This window comes from Bombina bombina, chromosome 5 (genome assembly GCF_027579735.1).
Source record: "Bombina bombina isolate aBomBom1 chromosome 5, aBomBom1.pri, whole genome shotgun sequence".
Taxonomy (NCBI): domain Eukaryota; kingdom Metazoa; phylum Chordata; class Amphibia; order Anura; family Bombinatoridae; genus Bombina; species Bombina bombina.
The window spans coordinates 783,405,028-783,426,294 of NC_069503.1; the positions used below are offsets into that span (position 1 = coordinate 783,405,028).

Genomic DNA, 21,267 nt, shown 5'->3' on the forward strand with positions numbered 1-21,267 from the left:
TTAGAATATGTCCCACTTGCACTGATATGTATATAAATTATAAAGAGCATATTTTAGCACTTAAAAATATAGCAATAGATAATTCTCAGGCAGAAGGAAATGAGGGTTTGCCATCTAGCTCTCCCCAAGTGTCACAACAAGTAACGCCCGCACAAGTGACACCAAGTACCTCTAGTGTGTCGAATTCATTTACTTTACAAGACATGGCCACAGTTATGAATACAACCCTTACAGAGGTTTTAGCTAAACTGCCTGGTTTACAAGGAAAGCGTGACAGCTCTGGGTTAAGAACAAATGCTGAGCAGTCTGACGCTTTAGTAGCCGTATCCGATATACCCTCACAATGTTCTGAAGTAGGGGTAAGGGATTTGTTATCTGAGGGAGAAATTTCTGATTCAGGAAAGACGCTCCCTCAGACAGATTCTGATTTGACTGCCTTTAAATTTAAGCTTGAACACCTCCACTTATTGCTCAGGGAGGTATTAGCGACTCTAGATGATTGTGACCCTACAGTGGTTCCAGAGAAATTGTGTAAAATGGACAAATACTTAGAGGTTCCTGTTTACACTGATGTTTTTCCAGTCCCTAAGAGGATTGTGAATATTGTTAATAAGGAGTGGGATAGACCAGTTATTCCGTTCGCTCCCTCTACTGTTTATAAGAAAATGTTTCCCATATCTGACACCATGCGGGACTCGTGGCAGACGGTTCCTAAGGTGGAGGGAGCTATTTCTACTCTTGCTAAGCGTACAACTATACCTATCGAAGACAGTTGTGCTTTCAAAGATCCTATGGATAAAAAATTAGAGGGTCTCCTGAAGAAAATTTTTGTTCTCCAACCTATTGCGTGCATTGTTCCTGTAACTACTGCAGCTGCTTTCTGGTTCGAGGCTCTAGAAGAGGCTATTCAGATGGAGACTCCATTAGAGGATATTATGGATAGAATTAAGGCCCTTAAGTTGGCTAATTCTTTCATTACAGATGCTGCTTTCCAACTAGCTAAATTAGCGGCAAAGAATTCAGGTTTTGCCATTTTAGCACGCAGGGCGTTATGGCTTAAGTCCTGGTCTGCTGATGTGTCATCAAAATCTAAACTTTTGAACATCCCTTTCAAAGGAAAGACCCTATTCGGGCCTGAACTGAAAGAGATTATTTCAGACATCACTGGAGGGAAAGGCCATGCCCTCCCTCAGGATAAAACAAATAAAATGAGGACCAAACAAAATAATTTTCGTTCCTTTCGGAACTTCAAGGGTGGTCCCGCTTCAGCTTCCCCTGCTGCAAAGCAAGAGGGGAATTTTGCCCAATCCAAGTCAGTCTGGAGACCTAACCAGGCTTTGAACAAGGGTAAACAGGCCAAGAAGCCCTGCAGCTGCCTCTAAGAGAGCATGAAGGGGTAGCCCCCGATCCGGGAACGGATCTGGTAGGGGGCAGACTCTCTCTCTTCGCTCAGGCTTGGACAAGAGATGTACACGATTCCTGGGCTTTAGAAATTGTGTCCCAGCGATATCTTCTGGACTTCAAAGACTCCCCCCCAAGGGGGAGATTTCACATTTCTCAATTGTCTGCAAACAAAGAGAGAGGCGTTCTTACGCTGTGTAGAAGACCTACATACCATGGGAGTGATCAGCCCAGTTCCAAAAGCAGAACAAGGGCTAGGGTTTTACTCAAACCTGTTTGTGGTTCCCAAAAAAGGGGGAACTTCCAGACCAATCTTGGATCTCAAAATTCTAAACAAATTCCTCAGAGTACCATCATTCAAGATGGATACTATTCGGACTATTCTACCGTTGATCCAGGAGGGTCAATATATGACTACCGTGGACTTAAAGGATGCGTATCTACACATCCCTATTCACAGAGATCATCATCAATTCCTCAGCTTCGCCTTTCTGGACAGGCATTACCAGTTTGTGGCCCTTCCCTTCGGGTTGGCCATGGCTCCCAGAATTTTCACAAAGGTGCTAGGGTCCCTTTTGGCGGTTCTAAGACCGAGGGGCATAGCAGTGGCGCCTTATTTAGACGACCTCTTAATTCAGGCGTCGACTTTCCAGCTAACCAAGTCTCACACAGACATCGTGTTGGCTTTTCTGAGATCTCACGGGTGGAAGGTGAACATTAAAATGAGTTCTCTCTTCCCTCTCACAAGAATTTCCTTCCTAGGGACTCTGAAAATATTTCTGACGGAGGTCAGATAATCAAAACTCTTAACCACTTGCCGAGCTCTTCATTCCATTCCTCGGCCATCAGTGGCTCAGTGTATGGAGGTAATCGGACTCATGGTAGCGGCAATGGACATAGTTCCTTTTGCCCGCCTACACCTCAGACCACTGCAACTATGCATGCTCAAACAGTGGAATGGGGATTATGCAGATTTATCTCCTCAACTGCATCTGGACCAGGAGACCAGAGATTCTCTTCTCTGGTGGTTGTCTCAGGACCACCTGTCTCAGGGAATGTGTTTCCGCAGGCCAGAGTGGCTTATAATAACGACAGATGCCAGCCTGCTAGGCTTGGGTGCAGTCTGGAACTCCCTGAAAGCACAGGGCTTATGGTCTCAGGAGGAAACTCTCCTCCCGATAAACATTCTAGAACTGAGAGCGATATTCAATGCGCTTCAGGCGTGGCCTCAGCTTGCTGCGGCCAAATTCATCAGATTTCAGTCGGACAACATCACGACTGTAGCTTATATCAATCATCAAGGAGGAACACGGAGTTCTCTAGCTATGATGGAGGTAACCAAAATAATCCGATGGGCGGAGGATCATTCTTGCCATCTCTCAGCAATCCATATCCCAGGGGTAGAGAACTGGGAGGCGGATTTCCTAAGTCGTCAGACTTTTCATCCGGGGGAGTGGGAGCTCCATCCGGAGGTATTTGCCCAGCTGACTCGGCTATGGGGCACACCAGAATTGGATCTGATGGCGTCCCGTCAGAACGCCAAACTTCCTTGTTACGAGTCCAGGTCTCGGGATCCCCAGGCGGTACTGATAGATGCTCTAGCAGTGCCCTGGTCCTTCAATCTGGCCTATGTATTTCCACCGTTTCCTCTCCTTCCACGTCTGGTTGCCAGAATCAAGCAGGAGAGAGCTTCGGGGATTCTGATAGCACCTGCGTGGCCACGCAGGACTTGGTATGCAGACCTAGTGGACATGTCATCTGTTCCACCGTGGACTCTGCCAATGAGGCAGGACCTTCTAATCCAAGGTCCATTCAAGCATCCAAATCTAATTTCTCTGCGTCTGACTGCTTGGAGATTGAACGCCTGATTCTATCAAAGCGTGGTTTCTCTGAGTTGTTCATTGATACCCTGATTCAAGCTAGAAAGCCTGTCACCAGGAAAATCTATCATAAGATTTGGCGCAAATATCTTTATTGGTGTGAATCCAAGGGTTACTCATGGAGTAAGATTAGGATTCCTAGAATATTGTCTTTTCTCCAAGAAGGATTGGAGAAGGGATTATCAGATAGTTCCTTAAAGGGACAGATATCTGCTTTGTCTATTCTTTTGCACAAACGTCTGGCAGATGTCCCAGACGTTCAAGCGTTTAGTCAGGATCAAGCCTGTATTTAAACCTGTTGCTCCGCCATGGAGCCTAAACTTGGTTCTTAAATTTCTTCAAAGGGTTCCGTTTGGACCTATGCATTCCATGGATATTAAGCTTCTATCTTGGAAAGTTTTGTTTTTAGTAGGTATCTCTTCGGCTCGAAGAGTTTCTGAGTTATCTGCTTTACAGTGTGACTCACCTTACCTAGTTTTCCATGCAGATAAGGTGGTTTTGCGTTCCAAACCTGGATTCCTTCCTAACGTTGTTTCTAATAGGAATATCAATCAGGAAATTGTTGTTCCTTCACTGTTTCCTAATCCTTCATCAAAGAAGGAACGTCTGTTGCACAATCTCAATGTGGTTCGTGCTTTAAAGTTCTACTTACAAGCAACTAAAGATTTCCGTCAAACATCTTCATTGTTTGTTGTTTATTCTGGTAAGCGGAAAGGTCAAAAGGCTACGGCTACCTCTCTTTCCTTTTGGCTGAAAAGCATCATCCGTTTGGCTTATGAGACTGCTGGCCTCCTTAAAAAATTACTGCTCATTCTACTAGAGCAGTGGTTTCCACATGGGCTTTTAAAAATGAGGCTTCTGTTGAACAGATTTGTAAGGCGGCGACTTGGTCTTCGCTTCATACTTTTTCCAATTTTTACAAATTCAATACTTTTGCTTTTTTGGAGGCTATTTTTGGGAGAAAGGTTCTACAAGCAGTGGTGCCTTCCGTTTAAGGTACCTGTCTTGTCCCTCCCTTCATCCGTGTCCTAAAGCTTTGGTATTGGTATCCCACAAGTACGGATGAATCCGTGGACTCGATACATCTTACAAGAGAAAACAGAATTTATGCTTACCTGATAAATTTCTTTCTCTTGTGATGTATTGAGTCCACGGCCCGTCCTGTCTGTTTAAGACAGGTAGTATATTTTTTTTTAAAAAAAAACTTCAGTCACCTCTGCACCCTATAGTTTCTCCTTTTTCTTCCTAGTCTTCGGTCGAATGACTGGGGGGGTGGAGGTAAGGGAGGAGCTATATAGACAGCTCTGCTGTGGGTGTTCTCTTTGCCACTTCCTGTTAGGAAGGAGAATATCCCACAAGTATGTATGAATCCGTGCTGATAATGCGATTTTACGCAGTAAACTAGGGTTTCTCCCTAATGTGGTATCGAATCGTAACATTAATCAAGAAATTGTTGTTCCTTCCTTGTGTCCTAATCTTTCTTCAGTGAAGGAACGTTTGCTTCATAATCTAGATGTGGTTTGTGCCTTGAAGTTCAATCTTCAGACTACTAAGGAATTCAGACATTCTTCCTCTTTGTCATCTATACGGGGAAGCGTAAGGGGCAGAAAGCTACTACGACTTCTTTCTGGTTGAGGAGTGCCATCCACTTAGCTTATAAGACAGCAGGACGACAGCCTCCTGAGAGGATAACAGATCATTCCACTAGAGCAGTGGCTTCCTCCTGGGCTTTTAAGAATGAAGCTTTAATGGATCAGATTTGTAAGGCGGATACCTGGTCCCCTTTACACACTTTTTCTAAATTTTACAAGTCGGCAGAATGACTGGGGGATAGGGGAAGTGGGAGGAATATTTAAAATGAAGGTAAACTTTGCAAGGTTCGATCATTTTAAATGTAAATACCGCTAAAATTAAGGGTACTTTAAGTAATCAGTTTTGCTATTTTTCAATATTTACCTAGTTATCACCGTTTTTCTATTCAATTCTAATCGTTCTTTAATCAGCCCATTTTTTTTGTTTTTTTTTGGCATTCCGGTCACGTTCTTAAATTATTCAATAATAGGTCTGGCCGTTAGGCGGCCGTCATTTGACGTTACTACATTTCTTGCCGTTTTGCGCATGTGTTGGCTACACTTCCTCTCCCTTCCAAGCCGTGCTCGTTCCAGCTTAGCGCATGCGCAATTCGTCCTTATAAGTGCAAGTCTTCAGAACGCAGTCTATTTGAATCACGCAGGCGCAATTCGACGGTACGGCGACGTGTGCGCATGCGCAAGTTGATTGTCAATTGAGAAAGCACTTTTCCAATACGTATAGAGCGGGTGGAACCGCTCTGTACGTAATACAGTGAGAAACCAGGAAATACATGGAGGGAGGAGCTATGAGCGGCCGAGAAGGTAGATAAAAACTCTTTGTTTTACATTCATATATATACTAATATGTTTAAAAAAACTTAGCGATCTTGCTATATAGTACATGATTAACATAATACAACTTTCAATAATGGAAAACTTTACCTTCACTTTAAGCCTTTGGCTGGGGTGTCTATGCCTCCTCCTGGTGGCCAGGTGTTGTATTTCCCAACAGTAAGGAATGATGTTGTGGACTCTCCCTGCCAGTAAGGAAATGAATTTTTCTGATAAGCATAAATTATGTTTTTAACTGTGCGGGACTTTAGGACTTAACGTGACAGTCTACTTGAAAATGTTTGTTTAAAAAGATAGATAATCCTTTTATTACTCATTCCCCAGTTTTAACCAACACTTTTATATTAATATACTTTTTATGTCTTTGATTACCTTGTATCTAAGTCTCTGCAGACTGCCCCCCTTATCCCAGTTTATTTGACAGTCTTGCATTTTAACTAATCAGTGCTGATTTATAAATAACTCTACGGGAGTAAGCACAATGTTATTTATATGGCACACATGAACTAGTACTGTCTAACTGAAAAACTGTCAAAATGCACTGAAATAAGAGGCTGCATTCAATGGCATAGAAATTAGCATATGAGCCTACCTAGGTTTAGCTTTCAACCAAGAATATCAAGAGAACAATGCTAATTTGATGATAAGAGTAAATTGCACTCATTCATCCATTTGGGATTATTGGTGCTGGTGTTTGAGCAATTTTAAGGCAAGGAGCCCTCACAACCAGATAAAACCAATATGTGGATGATGCTATTTCTACTTTTTATTTCTACTATTCCGTTAGAGGATAATACTATTTACTATGTCCCGATGGATAGCAAACTAGAGATTTTCATAGAAAAGCTTTTCAACAAGCGGGTTTCTTATTCAAGTCAGCTGTTAGCGTCTCTTGTGTTGCAGCAGCAGAAGGTTCTGTAGAATATGACGTTGGCAATTTTAACCAGAAGGGCCTTGTGGCTCAAATCATGGTTAGCTGACATGTTGTCAAAATCTAGACTTCTCTCTCTTATTTTTAAATGAAAGATATTATTTAGGCCTGGTCTAGACGCCACACTTTCTACTGTGATGGGAGATCAAGGAACTTTTCTTTCTCAGGAAAAAAAATGAAGGCATTTTCAGGCCTATTCTGGATTTTAAACCTCACATTTCTCAGAGTTCATACTTTCAAAATTGAATAATTTGGACTGTTTTATTCCTCTTGTTCAACGAGGGAAATAGTGTTCCAGAATATATTTGAGGATGCTTACCATATTCCTATCCACAATGATCATTGCCAATTCCTAAAACTTGCCTTTTAGGACAAACTTTTTAAATTTGTTGCTCTGCCGTTTGGTCTGGCTACTACTCCGAGATTCTTTACAAAGGTTCTGTGAATGCTCTTGTTTTTAACCAGAGTGCTAGGTATTGCAGTAGCCCCATACCTGGAAGATATCTTGTTACAGGCTCCATATTTACATTTCTTTCATGTAATTGGTACAATCCTACCAGGAGGGGCAAAGTTTCCCAAACCTCAAAATGCCTATAAATACGCCACTCACCAAACCCACAATTCAGTTTTACAAACTTTGCCTCCTATGGAGGTGGTGAAGTGAGTTTGTGCTAAGATTTCTATGTTGATATGCGCTTCTCAGCATTTTTAAAGCCCGATTTGGATGGGTGTCTTTTGGTAAGTATGTTTTCATTACTTAAGACACTCTCAGCTATGGTTTGGCACTTTATGTATTTATATAAAGTTCTAAATATATGTATTGTACTTATATTTGCCATGATTCAGGTTTTCAGTATATTTCCTTTTGCAGACTGTCAGTTTCATATCTGGGAATTGCTTTTTTATGAAAATGTATTTCTTACCTGGGGTATAGTCTCTTTTTCAATTTGACTGTCTTTTAAATTCGGGGGCAGAATTAGGCTCGCGAGGGCGCAAAATGCCAAAGTTTATTGCGTCTTTCATGGGGCAAGATTTAGTCATTTCTGGCGTCTTAGTTGACGCCAAGTCCTTCACAAGGTTGCGTCATCTATGACGTGAGTGTGTCGTTTCCGGACATTTTTGGCGGCAAAAAATATTTTGTTGTTTGCTGTGCGTCATACTTGGCGCCAAATATTTTCATTACTTAAGACCCCATTCCTATTTGCCTCTTGCCTTTTTTCTATGCTGTTTGCATTTCTTTCATGTAATTAGCAAGAGTCCATTAGCTAGTGACGTATGGGATATACATTCCTACCAGGAGGGGCAAAGTTTCCCAAACCTCAAAATGCCTATAAATACACCCCTCACCACACCCACAAATCAGTTTTACAAACTTTGCCTCCTGTGGAGGTGGTGAAGTAAGTTTGTGCTAGATTCTACGTTGATATGCGCTCTGCAACAGGTTGGAGCCCGGTTTTCCTCTCAGCGTGCAGTGAATGTCAGAGGGATGTGAAGAGAGTATTGCCTATTTGAATTAAATGATCTCCTTCTACGGGGTCTATTTCATAGGTTCTCTGTTATCGGTCGTAGAGATTCATCTCTTACCTCCCTTTTCAGATCGACGATATACAGGGAGTGCAGAATTATTAGGCAAGTTGTATTTTTGAGGATTAATTTTATTATAGAACAACCATGTTCTCAATGAACCCAAAAAACTAATTAATATCAAAGCTGAATAGTTTTGGAAGTAGTTTTTAGTTTGTTTTTAGTTATAGCTATTTTAGGGGGATATCTGTGTGTGCAGGTGACTATTACTGTGCATAATTATTAGGCAACTTAACAAAAAACAAATATATACCCATTTCAATTATTTATTTTTACCAGTGAAACCAATATAACATCTCAACATTCACAAATATACATTTCTGACATTCAAAAACAAAACAAAAACAAATCAGTGACCAATATAGCCACCTTTCTTTGCTAGGACACTCAAAAGCCTGCCATCCATGGATTCTGTCAGTGTTTTGATCTGTTCACCATCAACATTGCGTGCAGCAGCAACCACAGCCTCCCAGACACTGTTCAGAGAGGTGTACTGTTTTCCCTCCTTGTAAATGTCACATTTGATGATGGACCACAGGTTCTCAATGGGGTTCAGATCAGGTGAACAAGGAGGCCATGTCATTAGATTTTCTTCTTTTATACCCTTTCTTGCCAGCCACGCTGTGGAGTACTTGGACGCGTGTGATGGAGCATTGTCCTGCATGAAAATCATGTTTTTCTTGAAGGATGCAGACTTCTTCCTGTACCACTGCTTGAAGAAGGTGTCTTCCAGAAACTGGCAGTAGGACTGGGAGTTGAGCTTGACTCCATCCTCAACCCAAAAAGGCCCCACAAGCTCATCTTTGATGATACCAGCCCAAACCAGTACTCCACCTCCACCTTGCTGGTGTCTGAGTCGGACTGGAGCTCTCTGCCCTTTACCAATCCAGCCACGGGCCCATCCATCTGGCCCATCAAGACTCACTCTCATTTCATCAGTCCATAAAACCTTAGAAAAATCAGTCTTGAGATATTTCTTGGCCCAGTCTTGACGTTTCAGCTTGTGTGTCTTGTTCAGTGGTGGTCGTCTTTCAGCCTTTCTTACCTTGGCCATGTCTCTGAGTATTGCACACCTTGTGCTTTTGGGCACTCCAGTGATGTTGCAGCTCTGAAATATGGCCAAACTGGTGGCAAGTGGCATCTTCGTAGCTGCACGCTTGACTTTTCTCAGTTCATGGGCAGTTATTTTGCGCCTTGGTTTTTCCACACACTTCTTGCGACCCTGTTGACTATTTTGAATGAAACGCTTGATTGTTGGATGATCACGCTTCAGAAGCTTTGCAATTTTAAGAGTGCTGCATCCCTCTGCAAGATATCTCACTATTTTTGACTTTTCTGAGCCTGTCAAGTCCTTCTTTTGACCCATTTTGCCAAAGGAAAGGAAGTTGCCTAATAATTATGCACACCTGATATAGGGTGTTGATGTCATTAGACCACACCCCTTCTCATTACAGAGATGCACATCACCTAATATGCTTAATTGGTAGTAGGCTTTCGAGCCTATACAGCTTGGAGTAAGACAACATGCATAAAGAGGATGATGTGGTCAAAATACTCATTTGCCTAATAATTCTGCACTCCCTGTACTCTTATATATACCATTACCTCTACTGATTCTCGTTTCAGTACTGGTTTGGCTTTCTACTACATGTAGATGAGTGTCCTGGGGTAAGTAAGTCTTATTTTCTGTGACACTCTAAGCTATGGTTGGGCACTTTTTTATAAAGTTCTAAATATATGTGTTTAAACATTTATTTGCCTTGATTCAGGATGTTCAACGTTCCTTATTTCAGACAGTCAGTTTCATATTTGGGATAATGCATATGAATAAATAATTTTTTCTTATCTTAAAATTTGACTTTTTTCCTGTGGGCTGTTAGGTTTGCGGGGGCTGAAAATGCTTCATTTTATTGCGTCATTCTTGGCGCGGACTTTCTTGGCGCAAAAAATTTCTTGTCATTTCCGGCTTCATACGTGTCGCCGGAAGGTTCGTCATTTTTTGGACGTTTTTTGCGGCAAAAAATGTCGGCGTTACCGGATGTGGCGCCATTTTTGGCGCCAAAAGCATTTAGGCGCCAAATAATGTGGGTGGCTTTTTTGGCGCTAAAAAATTCGAGCGTCTTTGTGGTTTCCACAATATTTAAGTCTCTTTATTTATTGCTTCTGGTTGCTAGAAGCTTGTTCATTGCCATTTTTTTCCCATTCCTGAAACTGTCATTTAAGGAATTTGATCTTTTTTGCTTTATATGTTGTTTTTTCTATTACATATTGCAAGATGTCTCAGATTGACCCTGAATCAGAAGCCACTTCTGGAAAAACGCTTAACTGAGTTTCAGTTCTACCAAAGCTAAGTTCATTTATTTTAAATGTTATAAATGTTTATCTTTAGCTATGGTTTGTAATAAGTTATTATGATATACTTTTATATGCAGAATCCATTAGTGTTTATGCTTTATATATTTCCATTCTTGCATCTTATGTACAAGAAATATTTAGAAGATTTATAAGAAATATTTTTCTGATTCTATTTTAAAGGCTTTGTCTGACTTCGTGCCTTCTAATAAAATGTTTAGGTCTTTTTCACTTCTTTTTTAATTATTGAAGTTTCAAATGACCAACAACATACTGATTTATCCTTCTCTGATGATGTTTTTTCTCTTTCAGAAATTTTCTTCATCAGATATTGACACTTACTTTTTTATTATTTTTCTATTATTAAAGTACATTTGTTCTTTGTTGAAAAGGTGTTGATTATTTTGGATATTAAGGTAACTAGTTCTTTAAGACTAGCTGACACTATTTCTGCCTATTTATTTCTTCTGTGTTTTCAGAGGTTTTTCTTTCCAATTGCCCATTCTAGGGAATGGAATAGGCTGAGAATTTTCTTTTATTCCTTCTTCAAAGGTTTTAAACTATATTCTTTGCCAGCAGTTAAATTCAATTTGGAGGGTTCTCCAATTTATTGGGGCTATCTCTACTTCTACTAATTATGCTATTGTTTCTATAGCAAAATAGTATTTATTTCTTTCATGTAATTAGCAAGAGTCCATGAGCTAGTGACGTATGGGATATACATTCCTACCAGGAGGGGCAAAGTTTCCCAAACCTCAAAATGCCTATAAATACACCCCTCACCACACCCACAAATCAGTTTTACAAACTTTGCCTCCTATGGAGGTGGTGAAGTAAGTTTGTGCTAGATTCTACGTTGATATGCGCTCCGCAGCAGGTTGGAGCCTGGTTTTCCTCTCAGCGTGCAGTGAATGTCAGAGGGATGTGAGGAGAGTATTGCCTATTTGAATTCAATGATCTCCTTCTACGGGGTCTATTTCATAGGTTCTCTGTTATCGGTCTTAGAGATTCATCTCTTACCTCCCTTTTCAGATCGACGATATACTCTTATATATACCATTACCTCTACTGATTCTCGTTTCATTACTGGTTTGGCTTTCTACTACATGTAGATGAGTGTCCTGGGGTAAGTAAGTCTTATTTTCTGTGACACTCTAAGCTATGGTTGGGCACTTTATATAAAGTTCTAAATATATGTATTCAAACATTTATTTGCCTTGACTCAGGATGTTCAACGTTCCTTATTTCAGACAGTCAGTTTCATATTTGGGATAATGCATATGAATAAATCAATTTTTTTCTTACCTTAAAATTTGACTTTTTTCCCTGTGGGCTGTTAGGCTCGCGGGGGCTGAAAATGCTTCATTTTATTGCGTCATTCTTGGTGCGGACTTTTTTGGCGCAAACATTTTTTTTCTGTTTCCGCCGTCATACGTGTCGCCGGAAGTTGCGTCATTTTTTAGGTTTTTTTGCACCAACAGTGTCGGCGTTCCGGATGTGGCATCATTTTTGGCGCCAAAAGCATTTAGACGCCAAATAATCTGGGCGTCTTTTTTTGGCGCTAAAAAATATGGGCGTCACTATTGTCTCCACATTATTTAAGTCTCATTATTTATTGCTTCTGGTTGCTAGAAGTTTGTTCACTGGCATTTTTTCCCATTCCTGAAACTGTCATTTAACCCCTTAATGACCGAGGATGTGCAGGGTACGTCCTCAAAAAAAAGGCAGTTAACGCCTGAGGACGTACCCTGCACGTCCTCGGTGTGGAAAGCAGCTGGAAGCGATCCTGCTCGCTTCCAGCTGCTTTCCGGTTATTGCAGTGATGCCTCGATATCGAGGCATCCTGCAATAACAATTTTTAGCCATCCGGTGCAGAGAGAGCCACTCTGTGCTCGGACGCGCGCACGTGCATGGGGAGGCCGGGCGGGCGCGTGCACGGGGAGGGAGCGGGTGGGAACCACTACGCTACAGAAAGTTTTTTTGTTAGAAGTGGGGATCAAAGGGGTTAATATATTTATTTTGGTGATCGGTTTGGCTGGTGGGGTATTGGACTGTGGGGGGGGAAGCTACACTACAGAAACAAATAATAAAAAATAATTAAAAAAAAACATTTTTATTTGCAAACTGGGTACTGGCAGACAGCTGCCAGTACCCAAGATGGCCCCAATAAGGCAGAGGGGGAGGGTTAGGGAGCTATTTTGGGGGGATCAGGGAGGTTGGGGGCTAAGGGGGGACCCTACATAGCAGCATATGTAAATATGCTAAAAAAAATTATTATTTTTTTTTAATACCTTTTATTTTAGTACTGGCAGACTTTCTGCCAGTACTTAAGATGGCGGGGACAATTGTGGGGTGGGGGAGGGAAGAGTGCTGTTTGGGAGGGATCAGGGGGTGGGATGTGTCAGGTGGGAGTCTGATCTCTACACTAAAGCTAAAATTAACCCTGCAAGCTCCCTACAAACTACCTAATTAACCCCTTCACTGCTGGCCATAATACACATGTGATGCGCAGCAGCATTTAGCGGCCTTATAATTACCAAAAAGCAACGCCAAAGCCATATATGTCTGCTATTTCTGAACAAAGGGGATCCCAGAGAAGCATTTAAAACCATTTGTGCCATAATTGCACAAGCTGTTTGTAAATAATTTTAGTGAAAAACCTAAAGTTTGAAAAAGTGAACAATTTTTTTTTATTTGATTGCTTTTGGCGGTGAAATGGTGGCATGAAATATACCAAAAGGGGTCTAGATCAATTCTTGGGGTTGTCTACTACACTACACTAGAGCTAAAATTAACCCTAGAAGCTCCCTACATGCTCCCTAATTAACCCATTCACTGCTGGGCATAATACACGTGTGGTGCGCAGTGGCATTTAGCAGCCTTCTAATTACCAAAAAGCAAAGCCAAAGCCATATATGTCTGCTATTTATGAACAAAGGGGATCCCAGAGAAGCATTTACAACCATTTATTCCATAATTTCATGAGCTGTTTGTAAATAATTTCAGTGAGAAACCTAAAGTTTGTGAAAAATTTTGTGAAAAAGTAAAAAAATTTTTTTATTTGATCGCATTCGGCGGTGAAATGGTGGCATGAAATATACCAAAATGGGCCTAGATCAATACTTTGGGATGTCTTCTAAAAAAAAATATATACATGTCAATGGATATTCAGAGATTCCTGAAAGATATTAGTGTCCCAATGTAACTAGCGCTAATTTTGAAAAAAAGTGGTTTGGAAATGGCAAAGTGCTACTTGTATTTATGGCCCTATAACTTGCAAAAAAAGCAAAGAACATGTAAACATTGGGTATTTCTAAACTCAGGACAAAATTTAGAAACTATTTAGCATGGGTGTTTTTTGGTGGTTGTAGATGTGTAACAGATTTTGGGGGTCAAAGTTAGAAAAAGTGTGTTTTTTTCCATTTTTTCCTCATATTTTATAATATTTTTTATAGTAAATTATAAGATATGATGAAAATAATGGTATATTTTGAAAGTCCATTTAATGGCGAGAAAAAACGTATATAATATGTGTGGGTACAGTAAATGAGTAAGAGGAAAATTACAGCTAAACACAAACACCGCAAAAATGTAAAAATAGCCTTGGTCCCAAACGGACAGAAAATGGAAAAGTGCTGTGGTCATTAAGGGGTTAAGGAATTTGATCAATTTTGCTTTATATGTTGTTTTTTCTATTACATATTGCAAGATGTCCCAGATTGACACAGAGTCAGAAGATACTTCTGGAAAAACGCTGCCTGGTGCTGGATCTACCAAAGTTAAGTGTATCTGCTGTAAACTTGTGGTATCTGTTCCTCCAGCTGTTGTTTGTAATGAATGTCATGACAAACTTGTTAATGCAGATAATATTTCCTTTAGTAATGTTACATTACCTGTTGCTGTTCCGTCAACATCTAATACCCAGAGTGTTCCTGTTAACATAAGAGATTTTGTTTCTAAATCCATTAAGAAGGCTATGTCTGTTATTCCTCCTTCTAGTAAATGTAAAAAAGTCTTATAAAACTTCTCATTTTTCAGATGAATTTTTAAATGAACATCATCATTCTGATTTTGATAATGGTTCCTCTGGTTCAGAGGATTCTGTCTCAGAGGTTGATGCTGATAAATCTTCATATTTATTTAAAATGGAATTTATTCGTTCTTTACTTAAAGAAGTCTTAATTGCTTTAGAAATAGAGGATTCTGGTCCTCTTGATACTAAAACTAAACGTTTAAATAAGGTTTTTAAATCTCCTGTAGTTATTCCAGAAGTTTTTCCTGTCCCTGATGCTATTTCTGAAGTAATCTCCAGGGAATGGAATAATTTGGGTAATTCTTTTACTCCTTCTAAACGTTTTAAGCAATTATATCCTGTGCCATCTGACAGATTTGAATTTTGGGACAAAATCCCTAAAGTTGATGGGGCTGTCTCTACTCTTGCTAAACGTACTACTATTCCTACGGCAGATAGTACTTCCTTTAAGGATCCTTTAGATAGGAAGATTGAATCATTTCTAAGAAAAGCTTACTTATGTTCAGGTAATCTTCTTAGACCTGCTATATCTTTAGCGGATGTTGATGCAGCTTCAACTTTTTGGTTAGAAGCTTTAGCGCAACAAGTAACAGATCATAATTCTCATAGCATTATTAATCTTCTTCAACATGCTAATAACTTTATTTGTGATGCCATCTTTGATATAATTAGAATTGATGTCAGGTATATGTCTCTAGCTATTTTAGCTAGAAGAGCTTTATGGCTTAAAACTTGGAATGCTGATATGTCTTCTAAGTCAACTTTGCTTTCCCTTTCTATCCAGGGTAATAAATTATTTGGTTCTCAGTTGGATTCTATTATCTCAACTGTTACTGGAGGGAAAGGAACTTTTTTACCACAGGATAAAAAATCTAAAGGTAAATTTAGGTCTAATAATCGTTTTCGTTCCTTTCGTCACAATAAGGAACAAAAGCCTGATCCTTCCCATCCTCAGGAGCGGTATCAGTTTGGAAACCATCTCCAGTCTGGAATAAATCCAAGCCTTTTAGAAAACCAAAACCAGCTCCCAAGTCCTCATGAAGGTGCGGCCCTCATTCCAGCCCAGCTGGTAGGGGGCAGATTACGATTTTTCAAAGAAATTTGGATCAATTCAATTCACAATCTTTGGATTCAAAACATTGTTTCAGAAGGGTACAGAATTGGCTTCAAGATAAGGCCTCCTGCAAAGAGATTTTTTCTTTCCCGTGTCCCAGTAAATCCAGTGAAGGCTCAAGCATTTCTGAAATGAGTTTCAGATCTAGAGTTGGCTGGGGTAATTATGCCAGTTCCAGTTCTGGAACAGGGGCTGGGTTTTTATTCAAATCTCTTCATTGTACCAAAGAAGGAGAATTCCTTCAGACCAGTTCTGGATCTAAAAATATTGAATCGTTATGTAAGGATACCAACATTCAAAATGGTAACTATAAGGACTATTCTGCCTTTTGTTCAGCAAGGGCATTATATGTCCACAATAGATTTACATGATGCATATCTGCATATTCCGATTCATCCAGATCACTATCAGTTTCTGAGATTCTCTTTCCTAGACAAGCATTACCAGTTTGTGGCTCTGCCGTTTGGCCTAGCAACAGCTCCAAGAATTTTTACAAAGGTTCTCGGTGCCCTTCTGTCTGTAATCAGAGAACAGGGTATTGTGGTATTTCCTTATTTGGACGATATCTTGGTACTTGCTCAGTCTTCACATTTAGCAGAATCTCATACGAATCGACTTGTGTTGTTTCTTCAAGATCATGATTGGAGGATCAATTTACCGAAAAGTTCATTGATTTCTCAGACAAGGGTAACCTTTTTAGGTTTCCAGATAGATTCAGCGTCCATGACTCTGTCTCTGACAGAAAAGAGACGTCTAAAATTGATCCCAGCTTGTCGAAACCTTCAATCACAATCATTCCCTTCGGTAGCCTTATGCATGGAAATTCTAGGTCTTATGACTGCTGCATCGGACGCAATCCCCTTTGCTCGTTTTCACATGCGACCTCTTCAGCTCTGTATGCTGAACCAGCGGTGCAGGGATTACACAAGGATATCTCAATTAATATCTTTAAAACCGATTGTACGACACTCTCTGACGTGGTGGACAGATCACCATCGTTTAGTTCAGGGGGCTTCTTTTGTTCTTCCGACCTGGACTGTAATTTCAACAGATGCAAGTCTGAGAGGTTGGGGAGCTGTTTGGGGGTCTCTGACAGCACAAGGGGTTTGGGAATCTCAGGAGGTGAGATTACCAATCAATATTTTGTAACTCTGTGCAATTTTCAGAGCTCTTCAGTCATGGCCTCTTCTAAAGAGAGAATCTTTCATTTGTTTTCAGACAGACAATGTCACAACTGTGGCATATATCAATCATCAAGGAGGGACTCACAGTCCTCTGGCTATGAAAGAAGTATCTCGAATACTGGTATGGGCGGAATTTAGCTCCTGTCTAGTTTCTGCGGTTCATATCCCAGGCATAGACAATTGGGAAGCGGATTATCTCAGTCGCCAAACGTTACATTTGGGCGAATGGTCTCTTCACCCAGAGGTATTTCTTCAGATTGTTCAAATGTGGGGACTTCCAGAAATATATCTGATGGCTTCTCATCTAAACAAGAAACTTCCCAGGTATCTGTCCAGATCCAGGGATCCTCAAGCGGAAGCAGTGGATGCATTGTCACTTCCTTGGAAGTATCATCCTGCCTATATCTTTCCGCCTCTTGTTCTTCTTCCAAGAGTAATCTCCAAGATTCTGAAGGAATGCTTGTTTGTTCTGCTGGTGGCTCCAGCATGGCCTCACAGGTTTTGGTATGCGGATCTTGTCCGGATGGCCTCTTGCCAACCGTGGACTCTTCCGTTAAGACCAGACCTTCTGTCGCAAGGTCCTTTTTTCCATCAGGATCTCAAATCCTTAAATTTAAAGGTATGGAGATTGAAGCTTGATTCTTAGTCAAAGAGGTTTCTCTGACTCTGTGATTAATACTATGTTACAGGCTTGTAAATCTGTATCTAGGAAGATATATTATCGAGTCTGGAAGACTTATATTTCTTGGTGTCTTTCTCATCATTTTTCCTGGCATTCTTTTAGAATTCCGAGAATTTTACAGTTTCTTCAGGATGGTTTGGATAAAGGTTTGTCTGCAAGTTCCTTGAAAGGACAAATCTCTGCTCTTTCTGTTCTTTTTCACAGAAAGATTGCTAATCTTCCTGATATTCATTGTTTTGTACAAGCTTTGGTTCGTATAAAACCTGTCATTAAGTCAATTTCTCCTCCTTGGAGTTTGATTTTGGTTCTGGGAGCTCTTCAAGCTCCTCCCTTTGAACCTATGCATTCATTGGTCATTAAATTACTTTCTTGGGAAGTTTTGTTCCTTTTGGCCATCTCTTCTGCCAGAAGAGTTTCTGAATTATCTGCTCTTTCTTGTGAGTCTCCTTTTCTGATTTTTCATCAGGATAAGGCGGTGTTGCGAACTTCTTTTAAATTTTTACCTAAGGTTGTGAATTCTAACAACATTAGTAGAGAAATTGTGGTTCCTTCATTGTGTCCTAATCCTAAGAATTCTAAGGAGAGATCATTGCATTCTTTGGATGTAGTTAGAGCTTTGAAATATTATGTTGAAGCTACTAAGAATTTCCGTAAGGCTTCTAGTCTATTTGTTATCTTTTCCGGTTCTAGGAAAGGTCAGAAGGCCTCTGCCATTTCTTTGGCATCCTGGTTGAAATCTTTAATTCATCATGCTTATGTCGAGTCGGGTAAAACTCCGCCTCAAAGGATTACAGCTCATTCTACTAGGTCAGTTTCTACTTCCTGGGCGTTTAGGAATGAAGCTTCGGTTGATCAGATTTGCAAAGCAGCAACTTGGTCTTTGCATACTTTTACTAAATTCTACCATTTTTGATGTGTTTTCTTCTTTCTTCTTTGATGTGTTTTCTTCTGAAGCAGTTTTTGGTAGAAAAGTACTTCAGGCAGCTGTTTCAGTTTGATTCTTCTGCTTATAATTTCATTTTTTTTTCATTATAAGATTTAAACTTTATTTTGGGTGTGGATTATTTTCAGCGGAATTGGCTGTCTTTATTTTATCCCTCCCTCTCTAGTGACTCTTGCGTGGAAGATCCACATCTTGGGTATTCATTATCCCATACGTCACTAGCTCATGGACTCTTGCTAATTACATGAAAGAAAACATAATTTATGTAAGAACTTACCTGATAAATTCATTTCTTTCATATTAGCAAGAGTCCATGAGGCCCACCCTTTTTTTGTGGTGGTTATGATTTTTTTGTATAAAGCACAATTATTCCAATTCCTTATTTTTTATGCTTTCGCACTTTTGTCTTATCACCCCACTTCTTGGCTATGCGTTAAACTGATTTGTGGGTTTGGTGAGGGGTGTATTTGTAGGCATTTTGAGGTTTGGGAAACTTTGCCCCTCCTGGTAGGAATGTATATCCCATACGTCACTAGCTCATGGACTCTTGCTAATATGAAAGAAATGAATTTATCAGGTAAGTTCTTACATAAATTATGTTTTTTTTCCCATTCCTGAAACTGCCATATAAGGAAATTGATAATTTTGCTTTATATATTGTTTTTTTCTCTTACATTTGCAAGATGTTTCAATATGATCCTGTTTCAGAAATCACTGTTGAAACCCTGCTGCCTGATAACAGTTCTACCAAAGCTAAGTGCATTTGTTGTAAACTTGTGGAGATTATACCTCCAGCTGTGGTTTGTAATAGTTGTCATGATAATCTTTTACATGCAGAAAATGTATCCATCAGTAGTAGTTCATTACCTGTTGCTGTTCCCTCAACATCTAATGCACAAGACATACCTGTAAATTTAAAAGCATTTCTGATTCTATTCAGAAGGCTTTGTCTGCCATTCCTCCTTCTAATTAACGTAAAAGGTCTTTTAAAACTTCTCATAAAGTTGATGAAATTTCAAATGACCGGCAACATACTGATTTATCTTTCTTTGATCAGGATCTATCTGATTCAGAAGATCCTGCCTCTGATATTGACACTGACAAATCCTCTTATTTATTTAAAATGGAGTATATTCGTTCTTTGTTAAAAGAAGTGTTGATTACATTAGATATGGAGGAAACTAGTTCGTTTAAATTCTGTTTATAAACCTCCTGTGGTTAATCCAGAGATTTTTCTAGTTCCTGATGCTATTTCTGATATGATTTCTAAAGAATGGAATAGGCCTGGTGGTACTTTTAAGGTTTAAAAAAGTGTATCCTTTGCCAGCAGTTAGATTGGAGTTTTGGGAAAAGATCCCCAAAGTTGATGGGGCTATCTCTACTCTTGCTAAACCTACTACTATTCCTACAGAATATAGTACTTCTTTTAAAGATTCTTTAGATAGGAAACTTGAATCTTATCTAAGGAAGGCTTATTTATATTCAGGTCATCTTCTTAGGCCTGCAATTTCTTTGGCTGATGTCGCAGCTGCTTCAACTTTTTGGTTGGAAACTTTAGCGTATCGGATCATGATTTGTCTAGCATTGTTAAGTTGATTCAACATGCTATTAATTTCATTTGTGATGCCATTTTTGATTTCATCAACATTTATGTTAAAGGGACATAATACTCATATGCTAAATCACTTGAAACTGATGCAGTATAACTGTAAAAAGCTGACAGGAAAATATCACCTGAGCATCTCTATGTAAAAAAGGAAGATATTTTACCTCACAATCTCCTCAGCTCAGCAGAGTAAGTTCTGTGTAAAAAGTTATACTCAGCTGCTCCCAGCTGCAGGTAAAATTTTTTAAAAAAATGAAGAAATGAACAGCAGCCAATCAGCATCAGCAGTGCTGAGGTCATGAACTCTTACTGTGATCTCATGAGATTTGACTTAACTCTCATGAGATTTCATAGTAAGCTTACTTTACCTGATTGGTGAAATAATATGAGAGTGCACGATGCTAGTCCCTTCAGATGTCCCAGGACAAACACACTAAAATGCTGCTTAGAAATCCTTTACAATGGGAGGTGGCTACTGAGGAACTTTTGAGGTAAAATATCTTTCTTTTTTACATAGAGATGTTCAGGTGATATTTTTTAATCAGCTTTTTACAGCTATGCTGCATCACTTTCAAGTGTTTGAACATTTGGGTATTATGGCCCTTTAAATCTATGTCTTTAGCTATTTTAGCTAGAAGAGCTTTGTGGCTCAAATCTTTGATTGCTAATATGACTTCTAAGTCCAGATTGCTATCTTTTTCTTTCCAAGGTAATAAATTAATTGGTTCTCAGTTGGATTCAATCATTTCAACTGTCACTGGGGGAAGGGAGTTTATTTGCCTCAGGATAAAAGACCTAAGGGTAAATCTAAGGCTTTTAACCGTTTTCATTCCTTTCGACAAAAAAAGGAACAGAAACCTAATCCTTCCCCCAAGGAATATGTTTCCAATTGGAAGCCTTCTTCAAATTGGAATAAATCCAAGCCATTTAAGAGATCAAAGCCAGCCCCCAAGTCTACATGAAAGTGCGGCCCTCATTCCAGAGATTTTTTCTCTCACGCATTCCAGCAAACCCAGTAATTGCTCAGGCTTTCTTGAAGTGTGTTTCAGACCTGGAGTTATCAGGGGTAATCATGCCAGTTCCGTTTCAGGAACAGGGTCTGGGGTTTTATTCAAATCTATTCATTGTCCCAAA

General features: G+C 39.8%; 1 protein-coding gene across 1 annotated transcript in view; it reads left to right on the forward strand.

Moving 5' to 3' along the window:
• The window catches only part of RTTN (rotatin), a 1,186,344-nt gene that overhangs the window by 490,629 nt on the left and 674,448 nt on the right, over positions 1-21,267 (forward strand). The window lies entirely within an intron of this gene.